We start from the raw sequence: 6,658 nt of genomic DNA, 5'->3' as shown, positions 1-6,658 counted from the left end.
TGAATGTCTCTTCCACTTCTAGTTTCCTTGGCACAAGAATATGGCCCTGGGAAGTCTATGCCTCACCATCCAGCTTCTCTTGTAGCCTTCTGAGCTCATAAAATGCAAAATCTACATTGTATTTATCCTTCTATTCCTTCAAGCACTTGGTTCAATGCTTAAGGTTGTGCAGATTCCCCAAAACAATGAATCTGGGCACGTAGTAAAGAGTATCTAAGGATATGCAGGTCTCCTTAAAATAAAAATACAATACACATCTAAGTTTTAAAAATGCCAGAGCCCAGGACATCATACACCAAATGATCTAACATTTTGTGGTCATGGTTGTTGTTTGTTCACTGACTTTTCAAAGAAGGGAACAAAGAAAAGAATACAGGAAGATTAGACTCAAGTGGCATAAAAATACCAAACGCTGAGTGGCTAATTCCTAGTAGTAGTGAGATGAAATGAAATATAAAACACCTTACTTTTACGTTGTACCTACCTCACAAATTAAGTCCTCACTGTTGTTGCACAGGTTAGGCCTATTTCTCTTAGTGACTCCCAGCCTGCTTTAATGAGTCCGAGCTCACGATGCCCAGCTGATGTTTCATCTGCTGTTTTGCTCAAACTTCCAAAAATGTGCAATTCCTTTGCTGCGGGCATCCTTTGCTCCTTAATTTTCAATCTAATTTAGGCAAACAGTTGGGGTCAGATGTAAAATAAATGTGATGAATGCAGGATGGATGCAAACTCCAAAATCTAGGAGTCCTTACTTGGAAGGTATTTTCTTTGCTCTTATTCAAAGAGAGAGAAGACATCATTCTGCAGCCTTAGTTCATTAGGCAGACTCTCAGCTTCCATGTCCATGATTCTAGAAAAAAAGTGAAAACAAAACAATTGAGATTTAAAATAAAACTGCTGAAGAAGTAGGTGTTTGAGATACACTTTCATACTTACAAAATCAAAATATTTTTGTTAAAATCTATACAAAAGGTATTTTTATATTCTGTGCTTTCAGAAGTTAGGCTAGATTTTTATTTATGAAACTTATTTCTAATAAAATCAGGTCAAGTTACAAGTGATTAGTGTAAATGTCACATAAAATGGAAACATTTCATAGGAAAAGAGTACCTTTAGTAACTGGAGGTTTTTGTTTGTGAACAAATTTCAAAAAGGGCATATTTCATTTAGTGTTTTAAATGTTTCTTTATACTATGTTACAGTAGCAGGATAAAGAACATTAGTACGGAAGGAATGTTATAGATGGCTTATCCAATCTCTTCACTTCATGGGAGAAGAAAAAAAAGTTAATGTAATGTGGGTTTATTGTGCAAATTGTGTTGTGTGTCTCAGATCTGAATCATCAAACTGTATTACATGTATGAAAATGTGGTCACGGAGTTATGTTTCTGTAAGTTTAGTTATGCACAAATAAACTCTTGGCATCTTCTGGTTCAACATTGTGGGTGGAGAACAATCAGAAGTCTTTCCTCCTTCCCAGACACCCATTTAAAAACAACAGCCTCCAAGAAGGAACACAGAATTGGTAAGAAAATTAGAAGAAGTTCATCTCTGAACAAGAAACCCCAACAAGACTCTTCATGTAAGAAACTGAGCAGTGCAACCCATCTTCCAGAACACGTGTTTGATTATATAATGATAATCAGACTCAGAGGACAAGAAGTAGAGGCCAGAGAGTAGAAGGAGCTGGGTTATGAAGGCTGGCTAGCAGGGAGATTTCCTAGGCAGTTTGTCACGCTGCCTCCCTCATGCCTGCACAAAACAAGCACTCAAGGGCTCCCTAAGTTTCCAAGTTGAAAGAGTGCCAGGAGAAAATGAATAACCAGGCTGAGTTCTGGTATCCCAGGGTAAGGACTATCCTTATTTTATCATTCAGGAACTTTGTAATATGAAATCCAACCCTCAAAAGCTCAATCCAACAAAACCTTCTACGTCCACAAATTGCTCATCTGGACTGAATACCTGGATGGCTTTCATGTTCACTGGGGAAAGCAATGGCAAAATAGAACATCATAAAACCACAGGGGAAGAAAGTCTCACCAACCACTTTGTACAATCAACCTCATTGTCTGAAAACCCCAGGTCACTACTCAGGAAAAAGTTAGGCAGAAGGTAAGGTAAAAAACAAAACAAACGCTCTGTACATTAAAGATAAAGCTGATCTCAAAGGGAACAGATGATTTAGGAAAGATAATCTCACACACACACACACACACACACACACACACACACACACAGACCTAGCCCTCAACGGTATTCAGATCGTCTTGCATCTATTAACAAAAATTACATTTATGTGAAAAGGAAATCATGATAAACCCAGAAAGAGTACTTGCAAAATAAAAATATAAGGATGGAAATAATTCATTGGAAGAATGGAAGACTAAGTAAGGAAATTCCTAGAACATACAGCTACAAGATAAATAGATACAATTTGAGATATAAGTGATTTTGTTGCTCAATCAAAACCTTAGATCACACCAGTAAGGCTTATAAAGAAAGAAAACAAACAGGAATACATTATTTTTAAAACTATAAAGTCAGAAACACATGGTTTTAGGTCAAAAGTGCTATAAATGAATAACTCAAATCCTTGTGAAATTTCAAAATGCCAAGAATGAGATAAACTTCACAGACAGTAGAATATATAATCAGGGTAGATTATCTACAAGTGAATGAGATTAAGATTGGCCTTAGACATTTCACATATGAGTGTGGTTATATAAAATAAAGAGTATTATAAAGAACATATAAAATATCCCAGAGTTCTTAGGAAAAGTGATACAAACCCAGTCAAACTATTAATCAAGCCTGAAGGAGCAAAGCATAAACATTTCTGGCTTCATAAAATTTATGTCCTACACAGTCTCCTTGATGACATAACTTGAAGATATATTTCAGGAAAATATGAAAAAGAGAATGTCTGGGTTCCAAGAAGTGCTTGAAGTAACCCAGGAGGGAGGAATAAGTAGAAGGGAGGGAGGGAAAGAAGGAAGCAAGCAAACAACATCTGAGAAGCTATCCTGGAGGCAAAGAGTCCAAATTAGGAGTAAAAATTTATGCATCTTTAGGAAAACAACAACAATAGCAAAAAACTAAATGAGAAATGGAATGGATTCCATCAGAGTTGTAAGTAATATGACTAAAAACAAATAAGTAATGAAGTATATGGTTTATAAGGCGTGTGCTTATTCTTACAAGACACAGCGTTGTAAGAGCCCTGGACATTCCAGAAGATGGCCCACTGCCAACAAGAAACGTACATCAGGATGACTGTAAGTTTCCCATCTGAAGTGGACTACAGGGTCGGATGCGCTTGAGGAAGAGCAGAAAGGCATCCGTGCAGGAGACGTGCTCCCACCCGCCGCTGTGAGTGATGCTGGGCACGCTCCCTGAGCCCCCGCAAGAAAGCACCCCATGTACTCTGAGGTGTAGGCAGTGTTCACGCGGCCACGGCAGTGGCAACAGCACAGCTAAGGGAGGGCACGCTGCCTGAGGTGCTCACACTACTTCCAGGAGCCCGTGAAAATGTGCTGATTTCCTTAGTATCAGAAGAAAAACAACAACAACACATATTTAGGGTCAAATGAAATGTTTTGCTTTTCCCTTCTCACATCTGCACATGAATGAATACATGGCCGAGTACATACCTTTATAGGGCTGACTGTAGGGTGTCTCCCTAAATGAGGACAGGTACCACCCAGGTGCAGCTGTGGGTCTAGGTTTTATGGACCTGTCATCTGGGGGTACACTGTCAATGTCCGATTCACAGCTTCCTCCTGGTTCTGTTTCTGCATGTTAATTTACTTTCATCAGCACTGGGTACATTCATTAAAACTAGCTCAAGGCAAGAGACAGGATCCTCCTTTTACTATTTGATTTCAGACATATTATTAAACTGTTTTCGGCTTTTGAGTATTTATACATTCCTGGATTATTACAAAGCAGAAGGATGGTTTCCTAATGTTACCAAAATTTCCCATCATCACAGCTCCAAACCACATATTGGCCACTTCATAAGAAACAAAAATCAACCCGTTGACATTGTGAGTTCAAGCCAATGCTGGGCCTTCTGTGATTCCACAGCCATGTTTTATTAATTTAAAGTGGGGGTGCCTGAAACATTTTCTGCAGACTATAACGTGGGTCGCTCCTCAGGGAAAATGCTCATCTAGAATGCTCTAGGAGTGTTCTGACTCGACACTGCAATGGACAAAGATATTTCTAAAACATGATGAAAAGTAACTATTTCGACCAGATAGCTCAAACAGGTCTTGCTAATCGAAGAGAAATGAAAGAAGAACAGAAGGACGGAACCTCAGCCTACTTATGACTCAAGACAGTTGTTTTGGCTCCCGATGCACATTCAAATCAACTTTAAAAAATGAGCTCTGAAAAACAGAGGGGCATTTCTCATAAGCTTCCTACCCTGTCACCCTGAGTTAGAAGCCACACTAGCATTTTTACAAACAAGTCTCTTGTTGACCTTAATGGGCAACAGGACACAGAAAAAAAGACTTGAAGCCACAAAGCTAGTGACACTGTACACATGGGACATATTATCCAAAAAAATTAAAAATGTGCTGGCCACGACCACCATACCTAGAACACTAGTACTGACCTGTGCCTTCCTTATGCCTTTAGCAGAAGTCTGTCCCAAATGTTCAACGTCTTCCTTAACATGCCCCATGTTCCACAAATGTCACAGATATTACTAAATCCATCTCTAAAATCAATCCTTGAAATTGACTCGTAATCATATAATAGCCATGTCGGGCCTATTTACAAATTGTAAGGTTGGATCTCACCAAGGACATAGTAAAGCTGAAATGAGACACACAAATTAATGTTAAGACTGAATTGTATTATAGGGATTTAAAAATATCTCATTCGGTTAAAAACTCCTGAAAACTAATTCCCTTCTGAACTCGTTTTCCAAATCAACTGGCCATGCTCCTCAATCAATACAGTTAAACAAGCACCACAAATCAGTACAGTTGATTTCCAAATACATGGCCCTGTAAAAATATGGTTGAATCCAACTTTTTCCCAATTTTACTGTGTATCTCCTCCAAAGAGTTAATTATTTTCTGAATTTTAGAATACTGTTCTCCATGTAAAATCACCTTTATACTGCTGCATTTTATAGAAGTTCCAGTGTGTGTTGCTAATTTCATCGAGTGACTCCCTATCTCTTTCATCATTGGCATAGTTTCAGATTATCTGGATTTTCAAACATGTGATTAGCTCCTGACTCCAGTCTTCTACGTACAGTTTAGATACAATTACGGCAAGCATTCCATATTACTTGGAAAGATCAAGGGAGTCTTTCTTGCTTATGTTTCCATTTCCTCCTCCCTCCTTCACACTGGAATATACTGGTAAAAAATTTATTTTGTAGAATCTACTTAATTATCTTTAAGTTAGTGACAGATTTAATGGTAATGCATCCTGGTCATATCATCTTATCTGAGGATCTCCAGAGTTGATCCTTCTGAAATTTACCAGTCTTAATTCTATTAATCTTAAATGTCTGAAATACACGTACAAAGAAAGACTGATGGATACAGAGATCATAAGGTTTGGTAACGTTGTTCATAATATCCAAGTTATAAATCTTCCTTTGAAATTTCTGTGGCATTTTATTTCTCTTCACTTAGTTTCCAATTTGTATTTAATTCTTTTAAAGGATGACAGTAATATGTATCCACCCAAAAGGCATTGCCAAAAAAGAAAAATGACTGTTTTCATGAGCATCTTGAGGCAGAATATTTTTTTCTTATTACAAGTTAACACCATAAAAATTTGGTGTTACTTGTACACATTTAAGTAGAGGGGAGAATATGTAATTATTCATCTGATTACTGACTTGAGTTTTCTGCTTTATATTACTACAAAGTACTGAAGTCTGTATCTTTGCAAAACAAAATGACTCCGTGAAAAGGGCACATTGCATTAGATATATTAAAATACAAAATAGTCTCGGTGGACCATGAAAAGGATTACAAATTACACTTTTAAAAGGAAAATCAGTACCTATTTGTGTTACACTGCATTCTGTATGTATCTCTGAATATATAAACATATTTTTCCTTATATTCCCACGGGAAAATGAATCGAGTTTACAGCAACAAAGAAAACTAATTACAATGCTTACCATTATATTTCCTGCACATAAGACATTATTTGACTCACGAGTGGTTAACATGAAAGCCATTCTCATACTGTTCTAGAAGCACCATGGATGGCTGTGACCACACAGTATAAAACTATAAGCCCATGTGTTCAAAGCCTGTGCATATAGAAAAGATAGGAGAAAGTGTTAACAGATTCTAAAAATGTCAAGGTCATGGATGACTTCCTGAATCTGCTCTTTTTCTGTTTTTCATTATCATGTGTGACTTTTTTTTTTTTTAATGTTTTTTCAAAAGCATTAGGTTGAGGAGTGGAGGAGATGAAGAGGCAGGCCACAGGGGATTTCTAGGACAGTGAATCTATTTGTGTGACAATATGATAGTAGATACGTGTTATTACATGTTTGTCCAAACCCACTGCATGTACAACCCCAATCATGAACCTTATGGTACACTGGGGATGCTGGGTGATCATGATGGGCCAATGTTCATCTTTAGTAAAAAATGTACTATTCTGGAAA

The 6,658-nt window shown here is 37.5% G+C and overlaps 1 long non-coding RNA gene across 1 annotated transcript; it reads right to left on the bottom strand.

Annotated features, from left to right (window-relative positions):
• Positions 1-819: 819 nt before the first annotated feature.
• Positions 820-6,294, bottom strand: LOC119879308. The gene is made up of 3 exons (XR_005387454.1): positions 6,161-6,294; positions 4,625-4,827; positions 820-853 (listed from the first exon to the last, which is right to left on the bottom strand). It is a non-coding gene; the product is annotated as an uncharacterized LOC119879308 (long non-coding RNA).
• Between the last annotated feature and the right edge of the window lie 364 nt (positions 6,295-6,658).

The sequence above is a fragment of the Canis lupus genome, unplaced genomic scaffold, assembly GCF_011100685.1.
Source record: "Canis lupus familiaris isolate Mischka breed German Shepherd unplaced genomic scaffold, alternate assembly UU_Cfam_GSD_1.0 chrUn_S593H755, whole genome shotgun sequence".
Taxonomy (NCBI): domain Eukaryota; kingdom Metazoa; phylum Chordata; class Mammalia; order Carnivora; family Canidae; genus Canis; species Canis lupus.
The sequence above is the reverse complement of the archived record's forward strand: the minus strand, read 5'-3'. Positions and strand labels throughout refer to the sequence as shown.